This window comes from Choloepus didactylus, chromosome 9 (genome assembly GCF_015220235.1).
Source record: "Choloepus didactylus isolate mChoDid1 chromosome 9, mChoDid1.pri, whole genome shotgun sequence".
In the NCBI taxonomy this organism is placed as follows: domain Eukaryota; kingdom Metazoa; phylum Chordata; class Mammalia; order Pilosa; family Megalonychidae; genus Choloepus; species Choloepus didactylus.
Window position 1 is genome coordinate 41954922 of NC_051315.1, and position 17826 is coordinate 41972747.

Consider the following 17826-nt stretch of genomic DNA (forward strand, 5'->3'; position numbering starts at 1 on the left):
TTGTTCTGCCTCTATGTAACCTTGTTGTGAGAGAGTCTCCTCCAATATGATCGACCCCAATCAGATTTTCCCAGTTCAGAAAGGCACAAGTCTCAGGATGAGGGTTTGGAGTTTCCCTGAGAATAAGAATCTGAAGGTTTTCTGACCCTCCTGTGAAGCCTCCAGACTCCTTGCTTTCCTTATTCTGTCCAGCAGGTGGTGCTCATCAACCTGCAGCTCCTCACCAGTGTAAAGAGGTGTCACAGGTTCCTTCAATTCTCTTCAGACCTTGTCTCTGTTGGGGGTGTGGCTGACTCAATTTGGTTTCTGTTTTCCAGCCCCTGGGCAATGAGTTCTCTGAAGGTCTGGCTGCCTGACCTTGGCTCCCTGCCCTCCCCTTTTCTTTGGGAAGTTATGCCCTTTAGGGAATTGTCTCCCCCACTAGACTCATTGCTTTGTCTCTCAGAGCTGTCTTAGCTCCACTCTTGCCTTGGTCCAGCGGCCAATTGCAAATCTTTGAAGCTTTCTGTAATAGACTACTTAGAATAGTTATTTCAATAATAATAATAATAATAATAATAATAATAATAATAATAATAATAAAGCCAACAAAACAGAAAAAAGAAAAAAAAGAAAAAGGAAAAAGAAAAGAAAAAAAAAAATTTAAATGGAAGGCCTTTCCCCAGCCCCTGAATTTTGTCAGTCCCAGTATGGACTATTTAAAGATAAGCCCTCTGAGACAACTTTAATTCTGCCCTTGCAGAGGGGCCAGGTTGACACAGGAGCTCTGATGAGCTATTGAAATGCAAAAAGATAAGGAGTTGGAGAGCAAGAGAAGAGGAAACAAGAAACCAGAAAAAAACAGCTTTTCAGAGAAAGGCTCCAGCTTCCTGCATTTGCATATGTGTCCTTCTGAAAAAAGTTCAAAAGTCTGTGTTTTTTTTTTTTTTTTTTTGCTGTTTTCCCTATCTGTGTCTCCTCTCTGCTGGCTGATTGCTCCCAGATTCTCTAGTGTCTGGTCTCAGTTTATCTGTGGTTGGTGTTTTTATTTGGCAGTCTGAGTTTGTTAATCAATTCTGCAACTGGGGCCAGGTTGAGCCTCCCTCCCAGTGGTTCCCAGCACAGATCGCTTCCTCCTTCCTCAGGAAACCAGCCACAAGACAGTCTGCTTGTCTGGCGGGTAGTGGCATTAGCCCCCTGGCCAGGGAAACTTACAAAGTTCACTGAGATCTCAGTTGCTCCACCCATTCCAGACTGCTGCACAATGTGTGACTGATCACAGATTTCCCTCAGGTGACTGTTCCACACAGTTCCTGTCTACCTACCTAGATTATTGCATTTTAATTCCAGACTTTAGATTTTAGAATGATCACCTTTTTTTTCCTGGTTATCTATTGGTATACAAAAAACCATCTTGGGATTTAATGGCTTAAATTATAAGGTGTAAAAATTTCTCACAGTTTAATCACTTGAATGGATTCAGCTGGAAGATTCTCTGTTGGTGTCTTTCATGGAGTCGCAGTCAGATAGAGACTGGGACTGGAATTATGCAAATGCTTTATGAACTATATGCCCTATATGGTTCCTTTACTCAAATGCTTGTTGCCTTAGTGCTCCTCAACATGGCCTCTCTCTTCAGCAGAGTAACCCACACATTTTACATGACAGCTCAGAGCTCCAAGAGACATGAAACACAGGCTGCCAGGCCAGTTAGCTACTCCTAGCACTGCTACAGTATCACTCTAACAGATTCTTTTGGTCAAAGGAGTCCAAGGGTCTGCTTAGGTACCAGGAGGTGGATAAATAGACTTCAGTTTGTGATGGGGAATGCCAAGGTCACATTGCAGAAGAGCATTTGGGATGGAGGATGTGGTCATATTTGGATGGTGTAGGGAGTGAAGGATGTGCTTTCACTAAATTTTACTTTGTCCTCAGAAGAATTAAAAACAAAATGTTGCCAGTTTAAATAGTGGCATAAAACATAAAGAAATCACAAATACTTACCAAAAACATGATGTAAAACTAACTCATGTCCTGTACCTAAAGTTCCTCACACATTCACACCACACTTCTAATTGGACCTTGTGATTTGAAATGCCTCAGTTCTAAATTAAGGATTAAAGATGTTCAAAAGAGTGCTCACTTGAAAAACTAACTGGTATCCAAACTATCTTTAGTTTCTGGAAATTATTTTAATGCCTAATTAATTTCTGCTGCCACTGTTAAAGTCATTTCATTTCTTGGAATCTAATTTTGAAAACAATCCTTTTGCAATTAAATACAATAAAATATACTAAATATTTTCTTGTACAAAATATAAATTTCTCTATCTGAGTCATTTTTGATGTATTCTAATTTCTCAAATGTTAATTCCTTCTGCCTCTGTCCTTTGAATGCCTTTGAATTTTTCTTCATGTTAATTATGACTTGATATGTGACCCCTAATATTTGGTAATGAATAACCATGGCAATTCCATGGCAAAGAAAAGTTTTGTTTACTTTTAGCTGTGATTTATTGGAAAATATGGTGTCCAGTGTTTACCCACAGTGGTCTAAAGAAATTAGTATTTTATTGTACCCCCAGAAAATAATGAAGTCCTGGTGTCAGTAGTCCAAGCCTGATAAGGAGGTTCTTTAATGTCACCAAGTATGATGGTTAGGTTCATGTGTCAGTTTGGTGAGGTGATGGTGCCCAGGTGTCTGGTCAAGCAAGCGCTAGCCTAACCATTACTGTAAGGGCACTTGTGGCTGGTTAATGAACCAGAAAGCTGGTTTATTAAGTTGTCAGTAAATTGATTGCATCTGTGGCTGATAACACCAATGAAGGGCATGCCTTCCGCAATGAGGGATTCAGTCAGCTGGATTTAATCCAATCAATTGAAGACTTTTAAGGGAGAAGATAGAGAACTTTCACTTCTTCTTCAGCCAGGCAGCCTCTCTCGGGGAGTTCGTTGAAGACCTTCATTGGAGTTGCCAGCTCGCTGCCTGCCCTACGGAATTTGAACTCATGCATCCTCACATTTGCATGAGACACTTTTATAAGATCTCGTATTTACAGATATCTTCTGTTGGTTCTTTTTCTCTAGAAAACCCTAACTAATACACTAGGGAGCTGGGATCCTTATGTTTTAATAATTTCTCATTCACTCAAAATATCTGCCAGAGTTCCACCCATTATATTTGCATTTCAGGCAGGCAAAGGCCAAAGAACTTACAAGTGCACATAGAAGCTATAGGAGGAGAGACTAGATATTGGCATGCACCTGGCAAGTCCAGCCACATCACATAAAAAAATCACATTCTATTAACTTTTTTGAAAACTATACCTTATTGGTTTAATTATGCCCTAATTTTTCCTATACTAGTTTCTAGTTCTTTTAATGCTAGAAAGTTCTGCCAAAGCTGTGTAGTTAGATCTTACCTAAGAGTACTTTGTTGCTTTAGTTTCCCTCTGAGTTTTTAAACTAGCATCCATTTCTTTGTGTTATAAAATGATACATTTTTTTTTGTAGGAGATTTGTAAAATTAGGAAAAATATAAAAAAATTAAAATTACCTACATTTTTTATCATTCAGAGATAACAGCATTTTGTGATTGATTCCTCTAATTTTTCTGAATTTGTATAGATTTTAAATATTTACACAATTGCTACTTTATTCATGTTATTTTAGAAATTATATTGCTTAGACAATTTATTGAAGATTTAAGCATATAAATAAGTAATATTTGAGGCATGATTTTGTGATTGAATACAATTTATTTAGTTGATAACTAATAGACGTTCTAATTACTTTTATGATTTTATAGTTATAAACATTAAAATGACATGGTGATGAAGTTCTTCAAACAAGAATCTTTTCTATATCTCTTATTAGTTCTTAGAATACCTTCATGGAAGTGGAATCACTGGATCAAAGTTAAAGTTATACAAAGAAAAAGGCAAAAGTCCTTCAGAGGATAGGAAATAATGAAGTGAAGGGAGTTAAAAATGTGGTACTTTAGTATGTATTTGCTGGGAGTGTGGTGGAGTGAGTAAAGCAGAACTTTCTGACTTTCTTGTTGCGAGATGAAGGAACCAACATTTTCTCATATCTCTTCATTTAGTTAGGGGTGGGTGATGAAGGAGAAGACATGTAACACTCTTTAAATAGAGAAGTTGTGAGTTTGGGACAGATACTTTGTCAACTCCTTAAAGATACAATAATAAAAAATTGAAATAAAATAAAAGGAACAAATAATTGACTGAGAACCTACTTGTGTTAAGAAACAGGTCTCTGAATTCTCCCAATCTGGACGAATGAAAAAGAGGAATGGATAAAAGTCTTCAGTTAAGGATGCCACATGTATACTGTCAAAGATCAAGAGGCAAGGGTGCCAGGATCTTCGCAAAGGCATTTTCTAGGCATTAACCCTGGTGTATAGACTGAAATTATGCACTAAGGTGTGTTGGCTAATGGACTTCATGAAAATTACTTCTAAACACCTATTGTCCACAAACCAGGGGATGATGATTTGTCACTCCTATCATGATTGAAATTATCATAGAATTATTATGAAGTTATGTTCATAACTGGAAAGTGTTCAAGTGAGTTAGTTTAGGGCTCTACACGGTCAAATGAAATTGGAGAGAGAATGAGGAAGAGAGGAAACTAGTGCTGATTTTTGAAGTAAAAGACTAATCAGCCTTGCTTTGATATCCAGGAAAATAGACTTATAAATAAAAAAGGCAGTGATTTTAATATACCTCAAAGAGTAAGAAAAATTGGGGTAAAACCAACATGACTTTGTGAGAAGTAAATCATCTGGAATTAATCCAATTTTAATCTTCTGACACAATGACAGAACTTAAATATCAGAAGAAGCAAAAGAGTCCATATATCTTCTCTTCAGTAAGGTTTATTTTCTGTATCACGTGATGCTCTCATCAACCAGGAAAGAAAATGTGTCTTTGGTAAAGTGAGACATAGCTTGGCATTGAATCAGTGACCTACTGAGCAAACCACGTAAAATCCCAGGATGGTCTGTTAGATGCTTAGAAAATGGCATTTGTATTGATCCCCAGAATTTAAGAATACAAAATATGGATTCTGCTGATTAGGAAAGGTGCTAAATTTGTGGGGGATTTGCAGGAATCCAAAGTGAATATGGGAAGAAAGAAAGGGGGTCTGAAATAAGTTGTAGTTTGATAAGAACCACTGATTAAAATGGCAATTGAAAAAAAAAGATACTATATACTGTTTGTGAGGTACTTACATTGATTACCTTTAAAGACTGTATGCTCGATAATATTTTAATTTTTTTCTTTAATTGCTGACTACTTTCATTTGTTTTGTTAATATTATTCCATTATTTAATCTTAGATTTTTAAATTTGCCAACTACAATTTAATATTGTGGTATAAATAAAAACCCCAACTAGATTTCACATTTGTTTTCATTCTCCTGTGTATGTATGTATTTATTATGCATGTGTATGTGTGTGTGTGTGTGTGTGTGTGTGTGTGTGTGTGTGTGTTATTCTGGATTTGTTACCCTAATTGTCTGAAAACAATGGGGAATGACTGATTTTTTTAAAAAATTATTTTTTTTCTTATTTTAAAAACACTTAATTGATTTATCTGTGTTTTACTGTTTCTCTGTGAGTCCAAAATATCCCAATGGAAATAAAACATTTAGTTAGTTCCACATTTTTTCTATACCTTTGAATTTTGATATGGTTTCAAACATACAGAAAATTTTCAAGTATTTTACTAAGAACCCTGGATACTCTTTTAAAGATTCATCAATGGTTTACACTTTGCCCCTTTTTCATTCTCATATATGATATCTATATGAGATATAACATATGGTTCACATTTTCTTTACTGAATGATTTGAGAATAAGTTGCAGACATCAAACTTCTTTACCTGAAGTATTTCAAAATGTATTTCCAAGAATAGGACATTGACTTACATATAACCACAGTAGAATTATGAAAATTAGGAAAATTAATATCAATAGAATACTATTATGTAATTTACAATATGTATTAAGGATCACACATTGCATTAGGTTTTTTTTATGTCTATTCAGCATCCTTTGATCTGAAAGTTTTCCTTAGTCTTTAATTACTTTGACATTTGAAGAGTTCAGGCCAGACATTTTGTGGAATATCCTCAATTTGAGTTTGCCTGATGTTTCCTAATGACTAGATTCAGATTATGAACTTCTGGCAAGCATACGAAGGAAGTGATGATGCAGCCTTCTCAGTGCATCAGACTTGGGGTCACATGATGTCTATCTGTCCCTTTGTTGATGATGTTTTTGATCACTTAGTTAAGGTAGTCTCTGTCGGGTTTCTCCAAAGCAAGGCACTATTTTTTCTTGTGTAATTAATAAGTGATTTGTGGAAATTACTTTAAGGTTATGGAAATACCTTGTTTGCCATCAAACTTTTACCCACTTGTGCTGCTCCACTGGAGTTTTCTTGACTGAGTTATTTACTATGGTGTTTGCTTAATGGTGGTTTCCTAACTCCATCATTCCGTCTATATTTGTTAGGTGACATTGCACTCTATGGAAGAGTTTTCCCTTCCTTCTCATATACTTTATTAATTTGTTGATTTCTGTCTTATTTTATTTAATGAGTTTTAAACCTTTACAATCATTATTTGTTTTGATACTCCATTTGTCCCAGATTTGGCCAGTGGGGGCCTCTTGATGGTGGGGCCTGTGATTTTTGACACATCCCCATCATTTTAAGATATCTTACTCTCATTTTCTCAGGAAGAAGTAGTCTCACCTCAAATTCTATATACCCTTAAGTTTCTCCCCTCTATTCAGTATTTAAATATGCCAGGATACTTTTCAGCATTTTCACACTTTGAGTGGGCTTTCTTTTTGTGAGTGATTTTTGTGTCCCTCTGTCTTCCTCAGAGTATCCCTGGACCCCTGGATCTATGTAATATATATGGTGAGAGCTTGAAAGGTAGCTGTGTTAGAAATTGGTGTTTGATTCTGAATTTGCAGGTAATTTGATATTTTTATTGTTCTCCAATTCCCAGTTTTGCCGAAGGCCTAGGATTTGTGTGTTTTCATTTGTTTTGTTGGCTATATGTATTTTTGCAGGATGTGTGAAGAGTCTCAGATTTAGGAGATGACTATTACATCTATTCCAATTCCTTATTTTTTAAACACTCCACAATGCATGTTGATATTTCAAAACATTTTTGCAATATGCCATGATTTAATCAGAATTGTGAATTGTATAGCTTCACCATTAGTAACCAGTGTTCCTTTAAATTAGACCATTTAATTAAATTGAAGGTTTTTTTCCTCTTTATCATTATAATTATTTTATCAAGCACTACACCTATTAATCCAGGAAGTATCTCCTCTGAAAGACATGTCTATGGTAAATGTAAAATTATTACTTGAGATCATTGACTCTCTTAACAATGGACTCATCATGTTTGCAACTTTCTCCTTTAGCTTACAAAATTCCCACATATAAATTAAAATGAATGGAAATTTAAATCTATAAAATTTAAAAATGTGTACAGATATAAACAAGATAATTTATCAATAGCACCTGATTATAAAAATCCAGTGAAAAATAGTAGTTATAAACAGTTGCTTTAATTAGTGAAATGGGCTTTTTGCGCATAACTGAAGAAAGTCCTTCCTGTGGTTTCCCAGAAAACAAAGAGGACTGATCTTCTTTGGTAGGTAAGTAGTGCTTATACTGGAAGCAAAATATTCCAGTGCTTGATATTGTCAGAGTAAAAGATAATTTGCAAAAGTAGGGCTGAGGCAAGTGCAGAGAGAATGCCCCATGTAAGAGGGGCAGCCACTTCTTTGAGCTGTGCAGATGTTATGAGCCTAGTCTTAAAATATCTTCACTCTTTCCAAAAGCTAGAGTTCTTATGAAAAATCTCCTGATTTTGAATATTGTTTAATATTTTTAAAACCATGGTGTGGGACAAACAAAATACATCAGTTATCCAGACCTGGTTATTAGGTCCCCAGTTTGCAACGTTTGTACTGAATATAGGGACTGGCAGGTGTAGGAAGGAGAAACCTGGGTCAGTAAAGCCTCTGAGACCAGGCTCACCTCGTATTAGCTCTGTCGAATTGGGCAAGTCACATGATGTGTATTAACCTCAGTCTCATGTCTGTGAGGATTAATACACAAATGTGTGAAGAATTATACAAATCTTCCAATTGTTATAACTTTATAATTCTATTCAAATTATACATGAGAGTGAATTTGTACCTTGTATTAAGTTCTAAGTTTTATTCTTAGAAAAACAAAATTTTAAGAATACATAATTTATTGGGAACTTTGGATTGATTTTTGCTATTTCGCTCGAAGCTTACTAACCATATGCAGCATCCTCTCATTTGAGAAGCTATGTGTTAGGCCTTACTAAAATCATTTATTCTTGTGCCAGGTAGAGGTGAGTGTCTTGTTGGTGTCTTTCACACACTAGAGAAAGATGAATTAGGCTTTCTACTCAGAATGTTTGTTCTGTTTGTTGAACGGTTGATTTGGTTACATTTTGGTGAACACAAAAGCACCATTCCTTTATTTGTAAACTGTTATTTCTGCGTGGTACTCTAAAGGAGCAAATCTTTCTGTCAGAAATGCTTTTGATTTTTCACTGAGAGCTATAGTTCCTCTGAAGATGCTTGCTAATACGTATACGCCACACTTAGGGGAATTTTTATTTGTATTGTCCACTGTGTATCTCATCTATTTGAATCAACAAACTGTGCTTAAAGGGCTATGTATAATTTTCATGAGGTTATTTTTTACTTTGTTTCCTTTGAACAGTTCTTTTATAAAACATATACTAAGTAGCATAAAATCCATTTAAGTTGAAATATTTTGAGCTTTGAAATTAACAAATGTTATCCCCAATACTCTGCCTCTGAAACAAATTAACTAATAAAATCTGATTAAATAACTGTCTCCTTGTAATCACATTGACTTCCTGGAAAAGAGAAAATGGATCTCTTGGTATATTTTTGTGAGGTGTGCAAGTCGTATGCCAACATTTTTCTCAGTATATGATTTGCAATTAGATTTGAAATGTAATTACAAACTGAATTGGTGCAATTCTCTGGATAAATCAAGCAAAACTCTCTTCTACCTCAATAATCTACATGTAGCAGACAAAAGTATGTGTTAAAACTTGAGTTATTTGAATAATCACTGCAAATTTCCAACTAAATTTATATCTAAACACCTCAGATTTTTAAATTGCTTTTATGTTGTTCTGTCAGTCTTCTGGGAGCCATTTTGTTTCTAGCATATAATTCTGAAGCTAATATACAGGTTTTTCTTACTTCTTATTTAAGAGTACTCTTCTTGACTGATTTTTAGAATATTTGCATAGAGTTGAGAATTTTTTTTTCATCAACCATTATATTTTGCTAGCTATATATTCTGTATTTGGCAATTATTTCAATATGTTAAAGTCTATAGGATCTGAGTGTGTGTTGGTCTGGACTCATTTTTTTCTGTAACCTTGACAAATTGCTTACTCTTTGGTATTTTTTTCTTTCCTCCACAGATGCATTTTGTAGGAGTATTTTGAGGATGAGTGTTTGCAAATCATTTTGAAATTGCCAAGCACCATATACAGTAAGTAATACATATTTTTATTCTTCCACTCAATTGCAGTCATGCTGAATGGATTTGGCAGACAGTCATAAAAGAACACATTTTTATTTACAGTTCTTGACATTTGTGAATATTGAGGGAAAAAAAGTATGTAAAATATAAAACTTGGATGAGCTATTTGCTAGTCTGAATTAAGTTGTGTAATTTCAAGATTTCTCATGACTGATTTTACAATTGTTCTGTTTTTCACACACTCTGACTCATAAGTCAGAGTGAAGGAAATGATTAACGGTATTAGCCATTGTTGATGTGAAATTTTTTGAAAAGGAGATTTGAGTTAATATATTTTACAACCTGCTCAATTTGGTCTCCGAGGGACAGAGGCAGTGATTTAATTTAGTAATTATATTTCATATAATTACATATTTATTGCATGCTCCTACACAGTGCCAGGCACTGTGCCAGTAGCAAGTGGGAGGAAAAGATAAAAGTTACTCTCAAGGAAATTCTGTCTTAAATTTCAGGAAGTAAAATATGCCCAGGCATAACCAAAGCAGAGGATAGAGTAATTTATGTCAAGAGAATGGTACAAACTAAACAAAGCAAAAAGACATTTCAAATAATTTGAGAAATCATAACGTGTAAGTATGTGAAAATATCAAGCATTAGAGTAAGTGAAAAGGAGTAGAATTCTGAACTACTTTGGTTCAAGATTTCATCGCGGAGATTGCATTTGGGCTCGATTTTGATGCAGGTGGAAAATGTTAACAGAGAAGTCAAAGGAAATGGCATACCAAACTTTAGAGCTAAAGAGGCATACTTCACGTTTAGTGAATGGCAAATTAATTACTTTGGAAACACAAGTTTCTTGTGTGGAGTAATGATACTGGACAGTAAGGCTGGAGCCATGTTGTAAGAAATACTGATAACCAGAATAAGGAATTTGAATTTAATTGAAGGTAATTTATAAAGATACTCTTTGTGAGGGCCAGTCTTGGAAATACAAATTTATTTTTTGTTTAATCTGGTGGTGTCTTCAGAATGGAGTCTAGCTGGAAGACTTGTAAACAAGAACATTTTTAGGGAATTGTAATAGTATAAGAATGAAGGTATGAGTCTAAGACCTGAGTTGTATTAGTGGGGATGGATAATACAGGGATAAAATTGCAGGTGAGATTTTGAAGGACATAGGGTCAGGAAGAAATATTGATAATTTACACTTGTGTGGCATTTACTAAATATCAGGCTCTGTTTTAAATGCTTCATATTTATTGTTCCTTTTAATCTTCAAAGAACCCTGAGAATTAGATACTACTGCCATACCCATTTGCACAAGAGGAAACAGGCAGAAATTAGTTATGTAAATTGTCCCAGACCACATAACTAGAAAATAGCAGAGCTGATGTTTTCCCACTCAGTCTGCTCCCAGATCTGGGCAGTTAACTACTCGACTATCATTCCTCTAAAAAAACAGTGAGGTTTCCAAGTTGACTGAAATGGAAAATGATGCTTTCAGTAGTTGGAGAAACAATTTTTTTTCACAGTTTACCCCCTTTTTAGCTAGGACTTTGAGTAGGAAGAAAAATCTTGTGACCTTAGGGCAGAAATAACCCTTACGATTAATGATGACTCTCTTGTATACATTCCTGTGCTGGGAAACAGGAGCAGTGTAATTTATGATATTTCTCAATTATAAATTAGAATACTAAATATGTCATCTTAATGTGATTTGTCTTCCTTCCTCAGCAGAGCTTAAAATGAAACAAGGATAGAGTGTTAAATTAAAGATTTAATATCTTGGGTTCATGAAATACCAATATTTTAGACTTAGTTTACCTATCATTCTAAACAATAATTTTGACAAAGGAAGAATAACACCCCACATACGGGTACCTCTTGTTTATATCCATCTTGGAGAGACAGCATAACGCACTGCTTAAGAAGATGTGCTCGAGAATCATACTATGTGGGTTCAGATCACAAATTCTGAGGGCTTTTTAGCTGTGTGACTTGTGTCAACCTTGTGTTAAACTCTCCATGTCTCAGTCTTTTCCTTTGAAATGTGATGATAATAGTAACTATCTCTTCTGAATATTATAAAGGTTAAATGAGATAAAGCACTTACAGTGGCTCCTAACAGAGTAAATTCTCAATAAATGTTAGCTATGTTTGTAGAACTTCATCTCACATATAGCTATTTCTAATATATCAAATAATAATTACAGAGTATTATTTTAAGCTGTTCATTGTGAATTTTTTTTTATGCATTGAGTCCACAAAAAATGATTTTTACAAAGACACGAGTAACCATCCGCAGATAGAACATTTTCTGCATCCTGCTTTTGCCACCTCCCAAATGCTATTTCCAGATAGGTAACATTATTCTAATTTTTGTGGTAATAGCTTCTTTGCTTATCTTTATAGTTTTAATATCTCTATTTGCATCCCTAAGTGAAAAGTTTTAGTTTAGCCTCCTTTTTAAATTCATATATAATAGTTATATAGCATGTGTTCATTTGGTCTAGTTTCTTTTCCTGAACATATGTTTGTAAGATTTGTCAGTATTTTTGTGTATTTTCATTGCTATGTGGTTACCCTTGTGTAATACACTACAGAATATTTATTGATTGTATTATTGATGAATATTTGGACTGTTTCTAGGTTTGGGCCATTATGAATAATTCTGCTATGAATATCCTTTTAAATGTTTATTGCTCATGTACATGAATTTCTGTTGTGGAATAGCTGGGTCCTAATGTATGCATATATCCAATTTTAATAGATAATAACAAATAGTTTCCAAAGTAGTTAATAATACTAATTAAACTTTGGTAAGTAGCATATGAGCATTAATTTTAGCCATTCTGGTAAGAGTGAAATTTACATTTCCCTGTTGAATAATATGGTTATATCATGTGGCTTAACTACCTTATGGATATTATTATCTGTGAATTGCCTGTTCAAGTGTTTTGCCTACTTTTCTATAGTGTTGATTTTCTTTTTATTGCTAATTTTTAGAATTTAGGTATATTTGGATAAAGAGCCACATTTTAGTTTAATCATAAATGGATTTTGAATTTTATCAAGTGCTTTTTTTCATCTATTGAGTTATCAAATGGTTTTTCTCTTTTTCTTTGTTAATCTGATGGTTTATATTTGTTGATTTATTTTCCTTGTTTTGATTGAGGTTGAATTCATATAACATAAAAGTAACTATTTTAAAGTTTACAATTCAGTGGCATTTATAAATTCACAGTGTTGTGCAACCACCACCTATATTATGTTCCAAAATGTTTCATCTCCCCAAGAGAAAATCCCATACCCATTAAGCAGTTAATCCCCATTACCCTTTCTCTCAGCCCTTGACAAACACCAGTCTACATTCAGTCTCTATAAATTTACCTCTTCTGGTTATTTCATTTAAGTAGATTCATATATATATGACTTAGGTGTCTGGCTTTTTTCACTTAGTGTGAAGTTTTCAAGGTTTGTCCATAGTGCGGCTTGTTTCAGTATATTCTTTTTTTATGGCTGAATAATATTCCATTGTTTGTTTATACCACATTTTGTTTATCCATTCGTGTGTTGAAGACCATTTGGGTTGTTAACACCTTTTGGCTTTTCCAAATAGTGCTGATATCATGTACAAGTATGTGAGTGTCTTTGCAATTCTTTTGTGTATGTACCTTGGAATGGAGTCGCTGGGTCATATGGTAATTCTAGTTTAACTTTTTGAGGAACTGTCTATTTTGATTGATTTTTAAATTTTTCCTCTAAACTTGTATTCCTGGAATAAACTCATTTTGGTTATAATGCATCACCATATCATATGTGGCTAAATTTAGTTTGCACTATGTTTGGGATTTTTGCATCCATGTTTAATGTGAGATAAGTCTATTATTTTTCTTATAGATTTGGCATTAAGATTTTAAGGGCTTCATAAAATATGTTGGGAAATGAAGCTATTGAAATTTTATTTTCTAGGCTATTTTATTTACAGATTTAAATTTTTAAGTGTTATAGACCACTTATATTTTGTAATTCCTCTGTGGGAATTTATGGTAAATTGAGTTCACTAAGAATGTGTCCATTTTATCTATTTTATCAAGTTTATTAGTTTATGTTGTCCTCATAATTTTTCAGTTTTTGTAATATCTGTTGTGTCATTTTGAAATTGGTTATTATTTTTACTTTATTTTGTTCGTTCTTAAGGAAACTTGTCAGGTATTTATCAATTTTTTTTTATTCTTTCCACATATAACCTTGTGGCTAGTGATTGTACATTTATATTCTATTTCATTTATCTTTAAATCTTATTTCCTTTTATTCTTCTTTACATGATTTTAATTTGCCCTTCTTTTAAAAGACTATATAGCTGCTAAACTCATTTATTTACAACTTTTCTTTTCTAATATGATGAAAAAGTCTTTAAAATTTTCTCTAAGCCCTTCTTAATTGCAACATGCAAATTTATACTTCTTGTATTTTTCTTATCATTTGGTTTTCAAAGATTTTATATTTACAGAATGAAAAGACAAGCCACAGACTAGGGGAACATATTTCCAAAGCATGTATCTGATAAAGGACTTGAGCTAAAATATACAAAGAATTCTTAAGATGAGACAGTAAGAAAATAGACAAAGTTTAAAAGTGGGCAAAATATTTGAACAAATATTTCACCAAATAAGAATACAGATGAAAAGTGGCATATAACAATATGCTCAACCTCATATGTCATTAAGGAATTGCAAATAAAAACAACAATGAGATGCCACTACACTCCTATTTGATGCTACTGCACTCCTATTAGAAAGGCTAAAATCCAAAACAGACAACACCAAATGATGAGGATGTTGAGATACAGGAACTCTCCTTCATTGCTGGTGGGAATGCAAAAATGGTACAGCCATTTTGAAAGACAGTTTGCCAGTTTTTTATAAAGTTAAACATGGGCTTACCAAATGATCCAGCAATTGAGTTCCTAGGCATTTACCCCAAAGAATTGAGAACTGATGCTCACACAGAAATTTGCATCTGAATATTTTTAGCAGCTTTATTCATAATTGCCAAGAATTGGAAGAAAGTAAGATGTCCTTCCATAAGTGAATGAATAAACAGATTGTAGTACTTTCATGAAATGGAATATTATTCATCAATTAAAAGAAATGAGCTATTAAGCCATGAAAATACATGGAAAACTGTAAATACATATTGCTAAATATAAAAAACAAGTTTGAAAAGGCTATATACAATATTGTTCCAACTGTACAGCATTCTGGAAAGGCAAACTCCTAGATACGGTAGTAAGATCGGTGTTTGCCAGGGGCCAGATAGGAGGGAGGGGGAAGAGAGGAGGAGGAGGAATAAGTAGGCAGGGTAAAGGGGATTTTTATGGCAGTGAATCTATTCTGTATGATATTGTAATGGAGGATACATGACATTATGCATTTGTTAAGACCCATAGAACTGTACATTCAAGAAGTGAATACTAATGTAAGCCACAGACTTTAGTTAATAATAATGTATCAATATTAGTTCATTAATTGTACCACACTAATGTTCGATGTTAATAGTGGGGGAAAATGTATGTGGGGGAAAAAGCACATATAGGAACTCCTTGTATATTCCTCTAAATTTTTCTGTAAACCTGAAACTACTCTAAAAAATGAAATAACTAATTAGAAAAAATGCTAATTTCTTTGAGCAGTGGGTTAACCAGAAGTATATCTGAATGTCTGAACATTCTTGTTGGCTGTTATTATTGTTGATGTCTAGCTTACTTTCAGTGTAGTTAATGGATATGCTCTATATAAGTTTTTTATTTAATAAAGTATTTTATTTAGCACAACATATCCAGAACATTATCTTTTCAAGATGTAATCAATATCAAAAATTATTACTGAGATAATTTTTTGAGTATTGTTATAATTTTAATTAAAGAGATTGTAGGTTTACAGAAAAGTCATGTAAAAAATACAGCTCTCGCATTTACCTCCCTGTTGTTGGTGCTTTTCATTAGTGTGGTACCTTTGTTACAATTAATTAAAGAATATTAAAATATTTCTTTTATCTATGATCCATAGTTTACATTAGGTGTATTTTTCTCATATTTCACCCTATTATTAGCACCTTGTAATACTGACATAAATGAGTTATAATTCTTAAAGAAACATTCTTGTATTTGTACTATTAGCTACAATCCATCATCTACAGTAGGGTTCACTATGTTATACATAGTGAAGTTTTATCTTCTAACTTTCCTTCTAGTAGCATTCACAACTCAAAACTTCCCGTCAGCCACATTCACCAGCATACTACAACACTATTAATTACACTCACAGTAATGTGCTACTATCACCTCTGTCCATTTCCAAACATTTACAATCAACCTAAATAGAAATTCTGCACAAATTAAGTATCAGCTTCCCTTTCTCTACCTCTATTCCATCCCTTGGTAACTTATATTATAGATTTTAATTCTATGAGTTTGCTTATTATAATTAGTTCATGTCAATGATATCATACAATATTTATTCTTTTGTGTCTTGCTTATTTCATTCAACATAATGTCCTCAGGGTTCATCCATGTTGTCATGTGCATCAGGACTTCATTTCTTCTTACAGCTGAACAATATTCCATTGTGTGTGTATACCACATTTTGTTTATCCATTCATTAGTTGATGGACACTTCGGTTGCTTCCATCCTTTGGCAATGGTGAATAATGCTGCTATGAACATCGGTGTGCAAATGTCTGTTCAAGTCCCTGGCTTTCATTTCTTCTGGGTATATACCTGGTAGCAGGATTGTGGGATCATGTGGCAATTCTATACTTCGTTTTCTGAAGAACCTCCAAACTGTCTTCAACAGTGGCTGCACATTTTACATTACAACTTGCATTGAATGAGTGTTCCTGTTTCTCCACATTCTCTCTAATACTTGTAGCTTTGTCTTTTCTTAAGAGTAGCCACTCTACTTGGTGTGAAATGATATCTCATTGTGGTTTTGATTTGCATTTCTCTAACAGCTAGTGATGTTAAGCATCTTTTCATGTGCTCTTTACCTATTTGTATATCCTTTTTGGAGAAATGTCTATTCAAGTCTTTTGCCCATTTTTCAATTGGGCTGTTTTTCTGTTTATTGTTGAGTTGTAGGATTTCTTTATATATTCTGGATATTAATCTCTTATCAGATATATGGTTTCCAAATATTTTATCCCATTGAGTGGGGTGTCTTCACTTGACAAAGTCCTTTGATGCACAAAAGATTTTAGTTTTGAGGCGGTCCCATTGTCTATTTCATTTTTCGTTGGTTATGCTTTGGGTGTGAAGTCTAAGAAACTATTGCTTAACACAAATCTTGAAGATGCTTCCCTACATTTTCTTCTATGAGTTTTATAGTCCTGGTCCTTATATTTAGGTCTTTCATCCGTTTTGAGTTAATTTGCGTAACAGGTACGAGCTAGGAGTTCTCCTTCATTCCTTCACATATGGGTATCCAGTTCTCCCACCACAATTTGTTGAAGAGACAGTTCTTTCACAGTTGCTTGGACTTGGCCGCCTTGTCAAAAATCTATTGGCCATAAATGTGAGTGTCTATTTCTGAACCTTGATTCCGTTGGTCTGTATATCTATCCTTATGCCATTAACATGGTGTTTTTACAGCTGTAGCTTTGTAATATTCTTTAATGTCAGGAAGTGTGAGCCCTCCAATGCCATTCTTTTTTTTCAAGATGTTTTGGCTTTTGGGGAGCCCCTTACTCATCCAAATAAATTTGATAATTGGCTTTTCCATTTCTGCAATGTAGACTATTGGAATTTTGATTGGGATTGCATTGCATCTGTAAATCATTTTGGGTAGAATTGACATCTTAACAATATTTAGTCTTCCAATCCATGAACATGGAATGCCCTTCCATTTATTTCGGTCTTCTTTGATTTCTTTTAGCAGTATTTTGTAGTTTTCTGTGTATAAGTCCTTTATATCCTTGGTTAAATTTATTCCTAGATATATGATTCATTTAGTTGCTATTGTAAATGGATTTTTTTTCTTGATTTCCTCTTCAGCCTGCTTATTACTAGTGTATAGAAATGCTACTGATTTTTGCATGTCTGTCTCTTGCCCTGCTACTTTACTGAATTTGTTAATTAGCTTTAGTAGCTTTGTTGTAGATGTTTTGAGATTCTCTACTTATAGGATCACGTCATCTGCAAACAAGGAAAGTTTTACTTTTTCCTTTCC

General features: G+C 33.9%; 1 protein-coding gene across 2 annotated transcripts in view; it reads left to right on the top strand.

Annotated features, from left to right (window-relative positions):
- Positions 1–17826, top strand: part of GALNT13 (polypeptide N-acetylgalactosaminyltransferase 13) — a 574420-nt gene that overhangs the window by 29331 nt on the left and 527263 nt on the right. For both annotated transcript variants that reach the window (XM_037849905.1, XM_037849906.1), the window contains exon 2: positions 9537–9607. The gene's annotated coding sequence lies outside the window, so the exon portion shown is untranslated. The remainder of the gene's footprint in view (positions 1–9536; positions 9608–17826) is intronic.